This window comes from Scyliorhinus canicula, chromosome 3 (genome assembly GCF_902713615.1).
Source record: "Scyliorhinus canicula chromosome 3, sScyCan1.1, whole genome shotgun sequence".
Lineage (NCBI taxonomy): Eukaryota > Metazoa > Chordata > Chondrichthyes > Carcharhiniformes > Scyliorhinidae > Scyliorhinus > Scyliorhinus canicula.
This window is the reverse complement of record NC_052148.1, coordinates 114,367,453-114,384,564: the sequence shown is the minus strand read 5'-3', so window position 1 is coordinate 114,384,564 and position 17,112 is coordinate 114,367,453. Positions and strand designations below refer to the sequence as shown.

Here is a 17,112-nt window from a genome sequence, read left to right as displayed (position 1 = left end):
GAAGGCTGTCGTGAACTCGGCCGAGTTTTACGATGGCATCGGAGGCCGCTCCTCGCACCCTATTCACCCCCCCCCCCCCCCCCCCCCCCAGGGGGCTAGGAGCGGCGTGCCGTAAATCTCTTCTGATTATGCTATTGTATGAGTAACTGTTGGGAAAGAGGAAAGTTGGGGGAAAAAAGCTAACCTGTAACATGTTTATCTTTACTCCATGAATATAGGCAAATAAATAGAGAAGTTATAGGAGGTTGGGAAATAGGATAAAAGTTATAGTAAATGAAGATGGCACAGCACAGAGAATCAACATACTTGAGAGGCTTTGCTACTGTAGTAGCTAGCTCATTTAAGGGGCGATCTTCTGAAGAGTCATGTGACTCCCTCATCCAATCGGTATCTAGCGCATGGGATCACCAGGGCATATTGTGGGCCTTTGCTTAGTTAGATCCTAGAGACATGACTGGAAGCACTGAATCTGCATCACCCTGTAAATTATTGTTATGTTAATAAATGTGACAGTTTGCTCATACTTGGTTGAGCCAAGTTACTACATTTTCTGATGAGGTGAAAAATGCAGGTGTGCTTGCAACATTATTCGCTCAGAGTCTGGTCCAGTTGAAGTCAAGCCTGTGAAGTACAAGAGAGCTGCAGAGGTGCTTGTATTTGGTAGAATGGATCCCTTTGACACCTCTGCTGAAGATTGAGTACAGTATGTTGAGCGATTATAATTTTTCTTCAAAGCAAATGGAGATGATGAGGAGGGAAAGAAGAAAGCAATATTATTAAGTGCATGTGGGACACAACCTTTGATTTAATCTGTAGCCTTTAGTCCCTCAACGCGCCCGACACAAGCTCGTTTATAGAGATCGTGAATTTGGTAAAAGGGCACTACCTTTCAAAGCCTTCTGGATTTTGCACCAATTTAAATTCAACTCCAAGGTGAGAGCTTCAAGAGAGACCTAATGTGACAGTCTCTACACAAAGTACCCCAACAGAAGCATCCCAGGCAGTAGAGATGTGCCACTCTACAAGAAGGCGGAAGCCACCAGAGAGACTGTGTTTTTGAAGGTCTGATTAAAAATGTTCATTGTTGTAAATTATGGGAAAATTAAAATAATTATAATCTTTTATTGTCACAAGTATGAAGTTACTGTGAAAATCCCCTAGTCACCACATTCCGGTGCCTGTTCGGGTACACAGAGGGAGAATTCAGAATTATCAGCCGGTACAGGAATTGAACCCACGCTGATTGCCTTGTTCTGCATTACAATCCAGCTGTCTAGCCCACTGAGCTAAACCAGCCCTGTCACAGATAAGTTAACTATAATTCTGTATCGAAAGGAACTTAGAGGAGGAGGGATGTAGTGCTAGTCCCTTTAAGCGGTGATCTTCTGAAAAGTCATGTGAACCGCTCATTCAACCAGTAACACCTGAGCAAAACGCTGGCTTTGCTCACTTCGATCATAGAGACATGACTGGAAGCACTGAATTTGCATCACCCTGTAAATGCTCATTATGTTAATAAAAGCTTATAGTTCGTTCATAACTGGTGGAGCCAAGTTACTACAGCTATAATAAAGTTGTAGTGTCTGTAGCACAGAAGATGGCCCTTCAGCCCATCGCATCTACGCCAGTCAAAATCAACCACATTACTATTCAAATTCCATCTTCCAACCCTTGACCCATAGCCTCGTATGCCTTGGCATTGCAAGTGCACATTTAAATACTTCCTCCACCATCCTTTCAGGCAGAAAGTACCAAACTCCCACTACCCTCTGGCTAAAGAAGTTCTTCCTTACTTCCCTTCTAAACCTTCCACCCCTTATATTACATCTATGCTCCCTGGTCATTGATCCCTTCACCAAGAGGAAAAGATCCTTCCTGTCTACTCGATCTATGCCCCTGTTTTGTTATGCTCTTGATGTAGCATAAACTGCTTCTTTGATGTGCACTCTGACAAAGGAAGGTTCAGACTTGGAGATAGCTTTAACACCTTTATTAAACAGTTAACGATTCTCCTACTTAGATTTGACTCTCCTGTTAATCCTGCTATATCTACTCAGACTGACGAACCAGTCTGCTACAATCCACGTGGCGGGTGTGATGTGTTTTTAATCAACCCTGTGTACTCACTGAGTGTCTCCACTGGAAAGAGGAAGATCATGCGTGCTGTGTCCTTTTACATGGGTTGGTGTAATCCCCCCCCCCCCTACCCTGTGGTAGTGTCACCTCTGTATGTATCGTGAATGCCCATTGGTTGTGTCCTATCTTACTGACCTATTGGTTGAATGTCTGTGTGTCATGTCTCTGGTGCTCCCTCTAGTGTCTATCTAGTCTATGTGTATTTACATTAACCCCTTGTGTATTTACAGTGATGCATATTACCACAGCCCCTAATAATTTTATATACCTTAATCATGTCACCCCTCAATTTCCTCTGCTCCAAGGAAAACAATCTGTTCAATCTCTCTTCATAACTAAAACTTTCCAACCCAGGCAACATCCTGGTAAATCTCCTTTGCACCCTTTCAAGCTCTATCACATCCCTCCTATAATATGGTTCCAGAACTGCACACTCTGACCATGGCGTAACTAACCTTTTATGCAGTTCCAGTATAATCTCCCTGATCTAAAACTCTATGTTTCAGCAAATAAAAACAAGCATACCATATGCCTCCTTAAAAGCCTTTTCCACCTGTCCTGCTGCCTTAAGGGACCGGTACACATGCACACCAAGGTCGCTCTGATCCTCAGTGCTTCACAAGGTCCTGCCATTCATCCTGTATTCCCTTGCTTTGTTTGCCATGCCCAAGTGCATCACCTCACACTTATCCAGATTGAATTCTATTTGCCACTGACTGTTAAGCCCATCTGATCAACTATCCTCCTCGCTATTTACCACCTCACCAATTTTTATATCATCTACAAACTTACTGATCAACCCTCGTACATTCATTTCTAAATCATTTATGTACCAAATAGTGCCCTTAGCTTGTCAGAACTCTTGACTCTGATTTGGTGTTAACTTGTGCTCTCGTGCACACGTCATCTCCGGCTTCCCATATTCACCTGGTGTCAGCAGGATTTTACACAAAAACATTTGTCACCTAATTCAACTGAAGATCCTGGCAATTCTTTTTCAGCAGCTTACCAAAATAATTAACTTCAAAGAAAGTGTGAAATATTGTTTCCCTTCATGTAATGGTAGAATGATGGGTGTAGATTAACTTGTTCTTAATCTAGGACAAAAGTTTGGCACAACATCGTGGGCCGAAGGGCCTGTTCTGTGCTGTATTTTTCTATGTTCTAATGAGCGGCAACAAAACCATGCAAATATTGTGACTATAGCTGTAGCAGGCACCATTCTAATGGAGTAACTTTGGTATCAAGCTTGTTAATGAGCATGTGTTCCAAGTGGAGTGTGAACAAGCACCCACTTTTCTGCAGCATATGACGTTGGCTTTTAAAAGTTTAAATACTCAGCACATTTCTTTTTATCCACATGGATAACAATTCATAATTGCTTTCATTGAATAAAAATGCAGCCCTTGCTTAAAAAAAGGGATACTACCAGAAGAAATACGCCAGTGGGTGTTTTGATAAGCCTCTGTGTGAACAAGTTACACTCTGGAGGGTTAGGACCACCATCTTGAAAGTGCTACTCGTAATATTCAAATTCTCAGTAGAATTGCAGTTTTAAATACAAAATTATCAATATGTATGTTAATAAGACTTTCCAAGCCGAGTTTTCTGAGATCCTCTGTATCTTCAGCACTGATACTTCAAAAATCTAAATGGTGATCAGTACCAGCATACAAACCTAGCTTGATTCAGAACGGCAATACTCTGCCTACATCAGCCCCTTCTTATGCTGCTGATTTTAAAATATATTTATAGTTACAGTGCCAATGAGTCAGAGATTCAGAAATTTGGACCAACACAAAGAAGAATTATTAAAATATGCTGTTTTCAGTGTATTAATTGAGGCATTTCTAGGGAATGAGTGAAGGACGGAATTAGTCCCAGCTTTTGCACTTCAATACACTATGCAAATGAAAGCCCACTAAATAACAAAAGGGTATTCAGTAGTCTGTATCCCCACAAGTGGTGTCAAATTTACACACACAACCCCCTATCTTGGGTTTGAAAATGTAATTTGCAGCTGGAAAACAGTTTACTGATACTATCCTCATCAGCACGCATCAGAAAACCCACTAAACACAAGAGTAAAAACATTTTCCCTTGTTGAAATTTTGTCCCAAGGTATTTTACTATTTCATATTCATTGTAAAATACCAAAAATAGATCAGTACGAATTACACATCTCAAAAACTAATTAACATTAAAGCCAGTTAAATTTGAAGATAACTGGAGATAACAATTAAATAAAGTGATTACAGATGTGCCAGCAATGCAGTCAGGGGCTGGATGATGGAGATATATTTGTTTGCTATCAGAAGATGAATAGGTGGTGGAGTCTTGCTATAATTAAAAGAACTACAATTAAAATAGCATCTTTCATGACCTTGAGTACAGCCAGTACTCACTGGCTTGAGTACAGCCAGTGTAGTCATTGTTGGAATGTCGGGAAATGCAGCAAACAATTTATGTCCAGCAAAGTCAAATATCACAGCAATGCGGACAATATTTTTTGTTTTAGGTGATGGTGGTTGGGGATAAGTATTGCCAGCACAATGACAAGAACATCCCTGTACTTCCGATTCTTCATATATACCTAATAGGACAGTTTTCTTCACCACAATTCACCAAGTATCAGTGTGAATAGCACAAAAAATTGCAGATATTGAACTGCAAATTGTGTTCAATACAACTCAATTTTCCACGATCTTAAGCACTGGTTTTGAAACTTTGCGCTGGAAGTAGGCCCCTGACGCAATATTGGCCACAATCTCAAATTCAATTTGAGGGCAGCACGGTAGCATGGTGGTTAGCATAAATGCTTCACAGCTCCAGGGTCCCAGGTTCGGTTCCCGGCTGGGTCACTGTCTGCACGTCCTCCCCGTGTGTGCGTGGGTTTCCTCCGGGTGCTCCGGTTTCCTCCCACAGTCCAAAGATGTGCGGGTTAGGTGGATCGGCCATGCTAAATTGCCCATAGTGTCCTTAAAAGTAAGGTTAAAGAGGGGGGGGGGGTTGTTGGGTTACGGGTATAGGGTGGATACGTGGGGTTGAGTAGGGTGATCATTGTTCGGCACAACATCGAGGGCCGAAGGGCCTGTTCTGTGCTGTACTGTTCTATGTTCTATGTTCTACTTACTCAACACTTATGTTTCTTGTAGGCCATCATTTTGAACTTTTTAAAAGTAATTCATTTGAAAATGTATTAAGCGACTGACTGTTGTACCTCATTTACCTGAGTAATTTACTTTTAAAAGATAAAAAAATGCAATTATTTGAAACAGTTACTCAAAGATGATGGATTGAGATAGTGATTTTAAATGCTTATTTTTATGATAAAGCCATGTTCAGCTTGTAAGAGCTCTTCCTGAAGGTTCCCTTATTTCCCCTTTTTTTTATTTTTGCCATTATCATTTTTGATCCACGGATGCTTAATGGACGTGCACCTTTAAGTCAAATAGCGGAGAGAATGAGGAATTCAAGAAGTTGCAATATAGCATATTTTGCTTCCTGTTTGAACAGCAAAACTCAGACCTTATGACACCAAGAGATGGGAGGACTCGGTTCAATTGGTTGGCTGGTAGCCAGTGAATTGGGAAAATAGCCATTTTCTGCCCTGTAACAGGTGGTGATTGGATCCTGCCCCCAAGTTGGATTATTTCCAGAGACCAAAGGAAAGCAGAGTTGAGACCTGGACACACAGAGACAAGGACCTGCTGCCTCTTCTCTCTCTCTCGCTCTCTCTCTCTCCAGAAAGGCTGTGACTTGATGTATTTCTGAACATACAAAGAACCTGAATGAATGAATCTACAATGAAAGCATTACAGGCCACAAACAGAGACCTGGATATGAACATTTACTTTGTAGAAAGGTCTGCTTAAAGACAACCATCTGAAACAATTACATTTTTCCTTTTACTTAATATTTTCACCCCACTCTTCCCCTCGTGTTTGTTTGTCTTGTGTGTGTCTGTGTGTAGAGGGTGAGGGGCAAGTTAAAGTGGGGAATTAGGAATTAGATAATAATTAACCAGTTGTATTTGCTGCATGATTCATTATAGTTCTTATTATCAATAGAAAGTGATTGGGTTTAAATTCACAAACCTGATGACTGTAATTATTCAGCAGCCAAGGGCCAAAGACTTTGGGCATTCTCCTAAGAATTATTTGTTAATTTAATTCTGTTGCGACTCCAGGTCAACGGGAGATGCAATTGGCCATGCACTAGATCAGGGTGTTGTAAAAAGCTGTATTAATCAAACTTTATCAAATTATCACCCAAATGTATCGAGGATTTTATTTTAAAACCATGATTTTAAATAAGGAATCATATTTTAAAATACTGCCCAAAATTTGAAAAGAGACTGATATTCTATTTAATATTTGAGGAAAATCTTAAACAGGTGGGGCTGCAGATTGCAACAAATTAATGACATCATCGAGAATATATGTACTCATTTGGTTATACAGAACTTGAGTATTGCTGAAAAAAGAGACATGCTGACAAAGCTTTTGTCTTGTACTCATCAGGATAGATCATCAGGGCAGATGCAAGAATGCCAAATTCCAACAATTTATACTGCAAGTAAAAAGGTTACTGATTGGCAGGTTAGTTGACTCTAGTTGGTTGGGGCATTGCTGTGGAGAATGCACCAGGGAACTATTCTCCCCAACAGTTTGTTTAATTCAAAAAAGGTGCTATGCCTGGACAAGTTCCTTTTGCCTGCAGAGACAGGTCCCTGCATATTGTATGTAGCTTCTAGCAAGCCTAAGTGAGCCCAACTGATAATCTTCAATTAGTTGTTAAGTGTAATTCTTAGAACACTTGGGATTGTTCAGCCAATTTTCAGGGTCATATCCAACACTTGACATATGCTTTGCGTTTTGAAAACATGGGCTGGTTAAGTGTGGTCAGTGACTATTGCGAACGGCTGAAGGGATATGCTACTTGATACAATCCACATTTCACAATCCACTAGGACCATCAGCCTACATATCTGGCATTACACCGCCACTGAAATTTATAGACCTCGTTATTCATTTGTCAGGTAGGCTTGATGGCAGCATCCTGTTAATGAAAAATACCACTCGAGTTGCTTCAGCATCACCGCAGTGTAAAACAGTTCGATTCACATGTGACTCAAATTATTGAGATACCTAACCCTTCCAGGGCTATTTGAGGGAGGGTGGGCACTTTTCAGGTCCAAAATCATCAGTCTTCGGCCCAACGTGCGGCACACAAAAGCTTTCACGGCACTATAAATTGTGTATTAAAGGCAATTTTAAAAAATTGTATTTTCTACGCCTGTTAAGAATAATGTACAAAGGAGTTTCTAAAACATACAATTGTATCACCTGACAGATATTTATTAATCAAACCTTTAGATGTTTCTATTTTTTTTCTATACTTTCAGATGATTACTATCATAATGCCTCATTTTCACTTTATTTCCTTCTTCTGCACAACTGGAAAAAAAACATCCAAGGCCTCAGCTAATTGCATACTCTAATTGTTCGGAAGTGTGACTGAATGGCCTGGGACAGTTCTCTCTCCACTCTCTTGCCTATGGAAAGCTCCACTTGGATAAATGCCATAGTGGTTCAGCAGAGTTTGAGAACATACGGGTGGAAGGGCAAAGAATATTACTGTTGCAATGTGTTATGTCTGTACACAAATGTAATTGGTACAGGATATAATACTGAGTCAAGCATCTGAATGGAACGATCATGCACTCTTCAAAAAAGGATTTAATTTTATTATGAAAAAGCTATTTTGGTGTATGGCTGCAGTAAAGCATTGGGTTCCATTAGTAAAGGGATAGAAAGCAAATTAAAAACACTGATATTGTTACAACATAAATTACTAGTTAGAATACATCAGGAGTATTTTGTGCAATATTGGTTATCAGACTTGAGACAAGCTGGGTTGTGGCGATACACCAGAACTTAAAATATGATTGAAGATTCTTGTCATATTTAAAAGGAGACAACTTGAAAAGACCAAACAGAAATTTACAAATTCATAAAGAGATTGATCAGCTAATACAAACCAATGATTTGGCACATAAATTTCAAAAATTAGAGGACCTCATTTAAAGGCTATATGAAGTTAAGGGTAACAAAGGAAACCGCCGTGAAACATGTGCAGAAAGTCCCGCCTGTAGTGTTTCCAGACTAAAAGATAACAGTCATATGGAATAAACTTACCACACAAGACCACTTAAGTAAATAATGGATTTTCACTGAGTCAGGATAATTTAGGAGCTCTTTAAAAATGGCAGCAGGACAGGCTTCCGAGGGGCAGCATGGTGGCGCAGTGGTTAGCATCGCTGCCTACGGCACTGAGGATCCGGGTTCGAATCCCGGCTCTGGGTCACTGCCATGTGGAGTTTGCACATTCTCCCCGTGTCTGCTTGGGTTTCACCCCCACAACCCAAAGATGTGCAGGTTCAGTGGATTGGCCACGCTAAATTGCCCCTTAATTGGAAAAAAAATAATTGGGTACTCTAAATTTATTTTAAAAAAGGACAGGCTTCCAAGATCCAAATCCTATTCCCAGGGTATCTGATTTTCAAGAATGCCTTTTAAAGGGACGGTTCAGGGCACAACAGCCCCCCATGCTCTCCCAACTAGCCAGCTCCATTGTGGGGATAGACATGTCCTAATCCTCCACGATTTTCAAGGAGTTGGACCAACTTTTTGAAGAGGTGTCGTGAACCACAGTCTACATGAGGGAACTTTTGGAAAAGCAAGTTCAAAAGGTTCTTCTCATGCCTCCCCATGTCAAGGTATGCCCTTACATTCCAACCTTGCAAAGGTATTCCCCCATCCCCCTAAGGCCCTCATGCCAATGTTTGCCTCCCAAACCACCACAATGGCACCTTCTGCAATTCCATGCCTATTCACCCATACTGTATAGAACATATGAACCCAAGAGTGATAGTAGTATGTGTAAATAAAAACTTTAAAAGTCATTTATTGATAATTTTGCATTTTCTTCAAAAAAAACCCTTTCACTAGAACCCTATAAAAGTGTCAATCATCCAGACCATTTATAGGGCTGGAATCTTCCGTCCCACCAGCAAGATGCAGACCACGTAAAAGGTCCATTGACCTCGTGCGGGAATTCCCGCTCATCGGGTGCGGATGGAAAATCCCGCTCAAAGTATCAATTGCTCACACTTGAAACCGCTTTATATGTGTAAATAAACAATGCAAAATTGTCAACATAGATCAAAGAGCCAAAGCTGTCAATCGAGCAGAGTTTCCCTGGGGTCCAAGTGTTTTAACATGCTGAAGGATTTATTGGCTCGCAGCCAAGTTTCATTATGTATCCTTGGCTGACAACCTGTGTCCTAGGCTAAACATTGCTGCTTCCTACAAGCCTGCATCCTTTTACAGAGGGGTGATCCTGGCTCTCCACTCAGGTATTTATGGGAACCTTTCTAGCGGTTGTGCTGTGTGAGTTCAGCAACCTTTCCAGTGGTTATGCTGTGTGAGTTCAGCAAATGGAGAATGAAATGCTGGGGTATTCAAAACTCAAAACAGACTCAAGAAAATGCGCAAAACCCTAATTTAAATAAATTCTGATCTTTAAATACCTCTGATGTGCTGTTCCTGCAGCCAATGCAACATTAGATTGGAGAGTGGAAACATCTGCCCCACATCTTCCTATCAAATGTTAACAAATTAATTTCTAATTTGTTTAAGTGCTTTAGACCTGACCATATTAAAGCATTTCAAGTTGGAATTGTGTGCATGCTTTCTGCCGCCACATTGGAAGCTTAGTAGGGTAGTTAGTGCTCAAAAGGTGCGTGCTGCACAAAAACAACTTATAAGTCTATTGTAGAGTTGCATTAATCATTGCATGATGCAAGACAGGAGTAGAAAATTCAACCATTTGTGCCTGAGTAGGTTCTTTGTAAAACAACTATCCAATTAGACCCACACAAGGGACAACACTGCCATATGTTTCTTCAGTAAAGCCTGAGGAGTACAGGCTATTGGTGATAAAAGCCTTCCATGCAATTTACATCCATTACTAACTTTGTCACTCCATTCTAATGCTTATATAAGAAAACTTACTTTTTCAAGAGAATTGGATCTTTAAAATCCAAAATGTTGACAGCTAAAAGTCATTTGCAATAATAGGTTTACATGCCCACAATGGACAGTGTATAATTCCTAATGAAATATATTTTCATTATTTAAAATTGACTCAGTATTCATGGCATAGAAATACTCACTAAAATGCAAAATAAATTGTATTTCATGTTCTACTGCATTTTACAGTACACGAAGGGAAGATAGAATATGGGCCATACCATTGGGACCAAACTGTAGACTGTACGATATCTTCCAAATCATTCCAGCTAGTACTGAATCTAGTTTCATTATGTATTGAAGCCTTCCTTAATGCATCTCTTCTAGCCAAGTCTTAGCTTCTTACTCTTGTTGGCATGGTTCAATCGTATTTACAATAAATAGTAACTTATTTTGTTTTCTGACTTTTGTCTGTCCGCTTCTAGTCAGGTTGCTCGAAGCTCCGTGCCCTTCCTTTGCAATCTGTTTCCAGGCCTCTAATACAAAATAATCTATGTATTTTCCTCCCTGTAAAATACCATGTGATTATCAATCAGTGCCTTCCCTTAATAGCATGGCCACAACTGTACTTTATTGTACAGGGAATCATGGGCACAAATCGGTGTTTCATCACTTTACTGTATTATGTTGGGCCCTAAAGCACTTAAGTAAATTAGACATTAATTTGCTAACATTTGGTAATAAACGTTGGGGCAGATATTTCCACATGCCAATCTAATTTGCACGTACACAAAACCTAAAGTAATTTCCTTGATGACAAAAGAAGCAGAGTCCCTTTACCTGTGAACACAGCTACTTTTTCACAAAGAATTCACCTAATAGAAAGAAAACAAAATGTTGCTGCAACACTTAATCACATGCAAAGTAGCTTTGATGTACTTATATACAATACTTAAAAATTGACTCAGATGAGAAAGCATAAAACTTTGTGGGCAGCACCCCACAAAGTGACACTGCTGCCTACTGCGCAGAGGACCCGGGTTTGATCCCAGCGCCGGGTCACTGTCGTGTGGAGTTTGCACATTCTCCCAGTGTCTGCGTGCATTTCACCCCCACAATCCAAAGATGTAGAGGTTAGATGGATTGGCCACGCAAAATTGCTCCTTCATTGGAAAAAATAATTGGGTGTGCTAAATTTACGAAAAAACACTTTGGTGATTGCATCATAATATGATATAATAATCTTTATTATCACAAGTAGGATTACATTAACACTGCAATGAAGTTACTATGAAAATCCACTAGCCGCCACGTTCTGCCGCCTGTTCGGTACACTGAGGGAGAATTCAGAATGTCCAAATTACCTAACAGCACATCTTTCAGGTCTTGTGGGTGGAAACTGGAGCACCCGGAGAAAATCCATGCACACATGGGGAGAATGTACAGTCTCCGCACAGACAGTGATCCAAGCCGGGAATCGAACCTGGGACCCTGCCACTGTGAAGCAACAGTGCTAACCACTGTGCCACCGTGCCACCCTTTAAAAATTTAGGTGTTACATAAGGAGAGGGAATTGTTTAGATATATGAATGCAGGATCCAATAGGTTATGAATGTCATTATTAATGTTAGACTTTTTAGTTCAATTTCTGTAGTAACCTATTCCAACTAAATCACATCAATAATAATAATACTAATAATAATACTACTACTAATAATAATAATAGCTTATTGTCACAAGTAGGCTTCAATGAAGTTACTGTGAAAAGCCCTTGTCGCCACATAGGTTAATCAATGGAAGCAATCAATGCTCCAGCAGGCAGAGTGTCTGCTACTTTATGAAGCTTTACAATGCATATTATAGATTTTTATCTTACTTAAAGTTCAAATATTTTCATGGCACACTTAATTGATGATTGTATTATCAATTTACCAACCTGGTAAAGTATGCTGCAAAATTTGTTCAATCTCATTTATTTCCCAATTCAATTTTTCTTCTTTTCCTAGAAGGTTACAAGCTGCCATACACCTGTCCCAATACCCTAACCATGAATGACAAGTCCGTCTTTGGAAAATTTCAGACAGGAGCTTAAAATGCTCCAATGTTTTTTTAAATTTAAACGTTAAGAATAAAGAATTTCCAGCAGCAAGATTTGTTTAACCAAAGTTTACAGGGCTGGGAGTTGTTACTGACTCCTTCATGATAATGAAAATATTCCTCCAACTACACTTTCAATATTTTATGGCAATGCCATCTTCAAAGTATGGTACAACACTAACTGAATATCTAACACATAGGATGAGAAATGTATATGGTATCGTTTAACACTGAGAACTTTTGTTAGATACTAAACCTGCTTACCAACTGAATTAATTCAACTGGATTACTATACTTCATTAGTATTGGTGCAGAAATTTGTAATGCATTGTTTTTATAAAACATGTTGAATGTGTGTGCATGACCTATAGAATGTTATCAAATTTCTCTCATCAGCAATTGATATTGAGTGGTACAGAAGGAAATAAACAGTAAATGAAAAGAAGACTGCATTTATTGGTGTTGGAAAGAAAAAGAAGGGAGAAACAGGACTAGAAAGAAGAGAAGAAAGGGAGCAAAAACACGAGAGACAGAGGTAAAGAAATAAAGGTAGAGAAAAGGGATTGGGTCAGGAGCCCACTGTAAGTTTATAATGAAAATGTCAGAATTGGCTATACCATGAAAGGTATGCCCAAGACAGCATTAGCTAATTCCATTTTTCATTAAGGATTTAATAGTGACAATTGTGATGAGAACTCAAAATGAATCCAACCCTCTATTTCCCACCAGAAATAGATATAACCATATTTCAAACCTTGCCAATGCCCATATGAAAATTGACAATTTCAAGGTAATAATTTACATGATGCAAATATAACCAAACATGTATATTGCTTGTTACATCAGTGAAATACCACAATGTCCTTGCATATTCTGTGTAAGCCATGTATTAACATTCTGATGATGGCTACTTCCCTTCAGTCCTACATTATAATGCTCAGCTTCGCAAATCTACAGACGTATGTTTTTTTCTGAGGGAGGGACAAAATTAAATAGCATTCACAAAAAAATCATTTAGCAATCCACTCCTTTTTCAATAAAGCAAAATTATTGAACCCATAAGTACTAACAGAGCATGAAGTAAAATTGAACTAACGTGGGTGATTACTAGAGTTGTACGCACAATATTTAAACACACTGTATTAGATGAAATGACTGGCTTTAGCAAGCATACATACTCTCCAGTTTGAGAAATGTCTCGGGAAATGTCAGCCTTGGGAATCCCTGACTTTTTGGCCCAGGTTAGACGCAAGGAATCAGTTGTCCAATGTGCTCACCGAATCTCTTCATCTTTTCCCTCCCATATTTTCTAGAATTTCTATTTTCTAAATGTTCAGCAAAGTGTTGTTCGGCCATCCAACTCACCACATCTTCATGTGTGTGTGTGTGTGTGCGTGCATAAGCCACTGACGTCCATACCTAATTCGATTGAAATTGGGGCTCGAAAGTCTCCCGGTGTTCAAGGGACAGTGACAAGTCTCCAAGAGCTGCAGTAAAAAAAAACTTGAAGGCGAGTAAGGCATGCAAGGGTAGATCGAATAGGGACTGACCAAAAGGAAGGCAGACCCAGTCAAAGCTCTGAATGAACTCTCAAAGCACAGATTGGCTTCTTGGCATTTCCGTGCACAGAATCAAATCATTCCCAATACAGCAGTAAAAGTTCGCATTGTATTTCCACAATATTGAGATTACCATTAAAATTAAACTAATTTGATACGAAAAACAACTAGCAGTCGCAACGCATCACTGGCAGACCACCCACAGCGAAGCAGTTTGAAGTATTATTAACCTCATCAGGTTTTTTTCTCCGCTCTGTGTTGGTCACCACACTGAAACACGTTCAAATTCGAGCGCCGATGGGCGAGATCCCACCAATCATCCCAAATAAAACCGAACATTCATCGCACACTGCACTGAACCCGCCAACATTTCCTCCAACTACAGTACAGCGAATCCCAGAAGGAACACATCAGGCAGACACACGCAAGCCCCTTGACACACAGTAAAGAGGTTGCATCCAGTGGAGAAATCGATATCAATTATACATTAGGCTTGAGAAAACAACTTTTATAGTTGCACATTAACTCAAATAAAACCACCGCTCGTTTTCCGCTCTCTCCAAACTGCATGCGGTCACACAAATGCAGATTGTGAGGAATGAGAAGCTTGAGAATTAGAAACGGGAAGAAGCACGGAGTGGAGAGGAGAATCATTCAACAGAGAAAGCGAGAGGAGAGAAATAAACACTGAACGGGGAGAAAATTGGAGAAGAAGTCGGGATAGTTCTGAGGATTATGGTTTATTTGTCGATATGCAAATATTCCCGGCGGTCGTTAGGCTCTTTTTCCATTTACAGACCCTCGGAACGTTGACACAATTGATGACAATTTTGTCACCTACCTGGAACTTGCCGGTGATGAGCAACAAGATTTTTCTAATCACTGATGTCACATACCTTTAACTCTTTGGGATCCAGGATTGGTGTACCGAATTGCAGGAGAGAGGCGGAATGAAGAAGTGGAAAGTTGGAAAAATCTAGACTTGCAATTCCCAGCTCAAACTCAGCATCGTCCACTGCCGAGCCCGGGTTCCGCTCAGTCTTATTCCCATAGATCACGCCTCCAGTGTTTAAAAAAAAAACACTTTTCTTCCCCGGGATTTCTTTTGCAAAAGCAGATAATGCTCCTTAGCCAGCAGATCACGTCTCGGGTAATCAAAAAGAGAATTCCTCTTTCGGGAAGAGAAAGATTGTCTTTACTGGGAAACTAAATGCCAGAAAATCGTTGCATCATTAACAACCATCTCCCTTGTATGGCATCATGCGGCAATTTACAGGAACACAAATACTTAAACTGGCGAGTACAGTAGATGGTGAGAGGCTTTCTCCATTATGCTGATGTAGGATCTAATTTCATATCTGATCAGCTGCGAGCCATTAGCATGATCAATTTTGCCGGCCGAGGTTAGAAACAATGCCGAGAGCTGACTTCAAACTGAAACTGCTGACAGCTGATAATATTCACAAGATAATACCAGAGAACCAGAGGAAATGCTCTCATTTTAACATTCTCAGCAAAGCGAGAGAGCAGGAAGCGGAGGCAGAAAGGAGCATCTGTAGCAAACAAGGGCTGATTCACTTGTGTTTTACTGCCCTTGACCACCAGGTGACTACACTCCTGTCTTTTTAAGACACTGAGGGGTTTCTTGTAAGTCGGCAGCGCTGATATTCTTCAACAGCAGTGCTCCTACTGGTCTTAATGCCCGTCTACTATCGTGAACATATTAGGCAACTGGGAATTAACCACTAAAGCAGCATTTGGCCTCAATTTGGCCGTAACTGTTCATCAATTTACTGACGCACTATTGTATGGTGCACACATCTTAATCGGTTTGAAAAGCTGACATGCTGCCAAATAAACTTTTTTTTAAAATAACGTATTTTTAAAAATCTATTGCTCCTCGTTCTAATAGGGGAGACTGCAATCAACATAAACCAGCGCAATGGTTACAATCTGGATATTCAGTATTTAACTCCTTTATAAATGATATAGATGAACGCATCTGCGAGAGGCTGTCAGCATTGCTGGGCGTTAAAGGCAGCTTTCAATGCGACCCTTTGTCTCAAAATTAATTAATTTTAGTCTAAAATATCTTTCAAAGAAAGATCAGTTTTCAATATTATCGACACGTCTTCAATGTGCCAACTTTGGCCTGTACGTAATACTTCTATAAGAGCTAGTTTTTCAGAAAGATTTTGTTCATCAGATCTCGGGTGACGCATCTGCAAATTACCATGTCACACTCACACCCGATTATAAATAACTTTCGACCAATCAGCAACAAATCACTACTGGAAGGAGGATGCGATCTGCAAACGGGAATAATATTAATAATCAATCAAAATAGACGGTCAGCAAACATCTTCCAATAAAATAACATATTAAAATATTATGCAATATAATATTACGTAAATATATTACATATCTATTAGCCACCATTTATATAGTTGTGCACATCAGTTGGGAATCATAGAAATAATGGGAATATGAATTCATTAAATTAATCTATATTTATTCTTGGTCCCCCAAATTATAACTCTCACCCTGCTGTTTGAATCAATTCATGGCCTTGCTCCTCTCCATCTCTGCAGTCCTACAAGTTGCAGTTACAAAATTGAGTACTACCAAAAGACCATACGATGTGATCATGTGCATGCTTAATAGTAAGATCAACAACAGGCTACAGTCCAAGATTAAAACTCCCACAACTAACAGATCAAATTAAAGCTCCATCCAGTTGTGACGTGTGGTAGGCAATACCGCAATTAATGGGAGGAGGAAGCTCCATGAATATCCCAATCTTCAGTAATATTGGAGTCCAGAATACAAGTACAAATGACAAAGATTGTAACAATCGTCAGCCAAAAGTACCCAAAGCATGACCCTTTTTGTTGTCATCCTGAGATGCCATCATCACAAATGTCAGTCTTCAGTTAATGTTATCACTCCACATGATATTAAAAACAGGCTAAGTGCATTGATCACAGATAAGACTGTGGGCCATGAGAGAAGTCAGATTGTAGTACTGTAGAAGTGTGCTTCAGAGTTCACCGATGCTCACTTTGAGTTCTATTCAGCTCCAGATCTCATTGGATCCTTGGCCCAAATATGGGCATAAGACCTAAATCCAGAGATGAAGGTAAGAAATACTGCCATTAACATCAATACAGCGTTCAACCAAGTGTGTAACCAAGGAGCCCTCGTTAAATGAAGTCAATGAGGAGCAGATCAGTCAGGATTTTATTGAATGGCAGCATGGGGTCGGGAGGATAAATGGCCTACTC

General features: G+C 39.9%; 1 protein-coding gene across 1 annotated transcript in view; it reads right to left on the bottom strand.

The window, feature by feature from the left end:
* Positions 1–15,498, bottom strand: part of LOC119962886 (zeta-sarcoglycan) — a 1,211,045-nt gene extending 1,195,547 nt beyond the window's left edge. The window contains exon 1 of the mRNA XM_038791120.1: positions 14,725–15,498. The gene's annotated coding sequence lies outside the window, so the exon portion shown is untranslated. The remainder of the gene's footprint in view (positions 1–14,724) is intronic.
* Positions 15,499–17,112: the final 1,614 nt, after the last annotated feature.